Raw genomic sequence first — 3,339 nt, 5'->3', positions numbered from 1 at the left:
ATCTATGAACATCGACCCCAAGATCCCTCTGCTCCTCCACCTTACTAAGAACCCTACCGTTAACCCTGTATTCCGCATTCTTATTTGTCCTTACAAAATGGACAAACTCACACTTGACAGGGTTGAACTCCATCTGTCACTCCTCAGCCCAGCTCTGCTTTATAGCTAAGTCCCTTTGTAGCCGGCAACAGCCCTCCTCACTATCCACAACTCCACCAATCTTCGTATCGTCTGCAAATTTACTGACCCACCCTTCGACTCCCTCTTCCAAGTCATTAATAAAAATTACAAACAGCAGAGGACCCAGAACTGATCCCTGTGGAACTCCACTTGTAACTGGGCTCCAGGCTGAATATTTACCATCTACCACCACTCTTTGACTTCGACCAGTTAGCCAGTTCTCTATCCAACTGGCCAAATTTCCAACTATCCCATGTCTCCTGACTTTCCGCATAAGCCTACCATGGGGAACCTTATCAAATGCCTTACTAAAACCCATGTACACTACATCCACTGCTCTACCCTTATCCACATGCTTGGTCACCCCCTCAAAGAATTCAATACGACTTGTAAGGCAAGACCTACCCCTCACAAATCTGTGCTGGCTGTCCCTAATCAAGCAGTGTCTTTCCAGATACTCATAAATCCTATCCCTCAGTACCCTTTCCATTACTTTGCCTACCACCAAAGTAAGACTAACTGGCCTGGCAATAATAATCTACAGAGCAGCCTTAAGCAGCTGGGCATAGTTTGGCTGACATTGTCCCTGGTGAATTTAGAGTAACAAAGCCAACTCTTCCCTGTCACAGAAAGTAAGGGATTTGGAGTCAAAATAAGGACCCTGAGCTATCAATGAACATGGAAAGAAAATCTCATGTCTCAATGCAGCTGAACTTAATTTATACATCCAAATTAAGGAATTTATGTGCATTTCCACCCTTTCTACTTTGTTTGCTTCAGTTTCAATTAAGCAACATTTCCTGGAAACTCCAATATTAAAAATATCACATAAAGAACATGCTAGATATTAACAGACATTATAGGAAGACCAATGCAGCTCAACATTTTGAAAATAAAACGTAAGCCCATTGTCAAATTAGACCAGAGAAACTTAGATTAGTTAAACAAATTTCATTGGAGAATCAGGCTACTAATTTAATCATGTAGCAATCTAATATGGGCTAATTGATCATTAGAGAGAGGCAATTTTAAAAGAGTGTGAAATTTAATATGGAGGTTTGTATGATAAAAAAATTTGAAAAACTTGTTTTGGCAGAATTTAATGGTGAAATTCCAGGATAGTCTTCTTCGGAAATAAACATTGGTATGTCATGGAACTTTTGTAATGCACTTTAATCTGTGCTGATTTTTTGATCATTCATACTCTTTCTAGTTAGATAGTTGTTACTAGATTTTAAAAATTTCCAACTTCGAGTGACAAAGGGCAGAAGGAATAAGTTGAGATGGAATGTGTTGATAGCATATACAAATTGAAGAAACTTATAGGTGGCACAGTTGTAAGCACTGCTGCCTCATAGCCCCTGGGACTCAGGTTCAATTCTCAGCCTTGGCAGCTAGCAGTCTGTGTGAAATTTGCACATTGTCCCTTTAAATCTTTGGGTTTCTGCTGAATGCTCTGGTCCCCTTCCATTCTTCAAACATGTGCAGGGTAGGTGGAATAAATGTGGGGATATGGGGATAGGTCTGAGTGCGATGCCCTTTGGAGGGTTGGTGCAGACTTGATGGGCCAAATGGCCTGTTCCTGCACTGTACGGATTCTATGATTTGTTTGATTTAACTTGTTTCAAAAGACCATATAGGGACTATAGCTTGCGGAACCAGATCTGATTGAGATATCTTTTCACAGAGTGTATTGAATGAGCAGCATGGTATGGGACACAACTTTTTTGATTGATGTGTTTTCTGTATTGTTATCATGATATGGTTTTGAAGCTTTATCTGACTATGATTTGAACTCAGTAAGAAGAGATATCTATTGATTTCCCTATCATTAGTGACATACAAAGGTAAAAGCAGAACCAGTTATGCTGTGATTGAAAATTAGATAATTATTCAACTGGTTTTTGTGAAGTAGCATAAAACAATAGCATTTGTTTGCATTTAGGCTAAAAAGCAATGACTTCACTTCAAATATGTTTCATTCATTGTCAAATGTTGTGGGGTGTTCTAAGAAGATAATAAAGCTATATAAATAAAAACATGCTCTATTAATAATCTAACTAAGCTTAGAAAGATGAGTAATGAGTCAAGAATGATTAATCAGAATACTGAAAATAGCTTGGACCTCTGGAATGGGTGACCTTGCATCTCTGGCTTCTGAAGAATAGTTCCATTTAAAAGGATAATGTCGTGTTTCCTCCCATACAGTGTTTTTGTGCTAGCATTCACTGTTTCACTTTGCCGCTTTATTTCAATGTGCATTCCCAATTACTTAACAAGGGACTTCATGAATTTCCCAAACATATAAAGTTGGAAGCAATTTATAAACCAATTATATTCATAGTCGTAGAGTCACACAGTACAGAAACAGACCCATTAATCCAACTCATCCATGCCGACCAAGTTTCTCAAACTAAACTTGTCACACTTGTCTGTGTTTGGCCCGTAACCCTCTAAACCTTTCCTTTTCATGTACCTGTTTTTTAAATGATGTAAGTGCGCCTTAAGTGATAGGTCAGAGTTAATTTAGTGTCCAAGTAAAATTATGTAATGAACAATCTAATGGTTTAAAGACCTGGCCTAATATCTATCTGCTTGCCTGAGTGAGATGGTTTGCATATTTTCCATCACATGTTTGAATGACAGTGTGACTTACAACAGGAAAGAAATGTCAGGTCTTTAAATAATTTGTTCAACGATATTTTCTTCCACTATTTTAAACAGGATAGGAAGACAGATGTGAAGATATACTTATTGAATTCAATAAATAATTGCTTTGAATATTCGAGTTAGAATATCCTAACTACAAACATTGTCCAAGGAAGCAAGTTAAAAACTCAAAAAGGGATAGTGAGAAAATCTACCCAAACTATATCTTGTTTTGATTCTCTGATAGCTAAAAATAATAGAGACCAAACTATATTCTTAGCCGTATATGCTCTGGAAAGTGAACAACTTAGTTCAGTTATTTACATGTATGTTTCTTACAAGCTGTTTATTTTTGCTGGTGTGAGCCTGGACAATTGGAATAAGTTATTCTTAGTGCAGTCTAATTTGTGAATAAACCTAGGAGGTTAAGAGATGACTTGATAGACATTTGTAAAATAATGAAGGGTTAGATAAAGTTAATAATGGTAGTTGTCTTTTCCCTAAGGTGGG

Source organism: Chiloscyllium plagiosum, chromosome 35, assembly GCF_004010195.1.
Source record: "Chiloscyllium plagiosum isolate BGI_BamShark_2017 chromosome 35, ASM401019v2, whole genome shotgun sequence".
NCBI classification, from domain to species: domain Eukaryota; kingdom Metazoa; phylum Chordata; class Chondrichthyes; order Orectolobiformes; family Hemiscylliidae; genus Chiloscyllium; species Chiloscyllium plagiosum.
The sequence above is the reverse complement of the archived record's forward strand: the minus strand, read 5'-3'. Positions refer to the sequence as shown.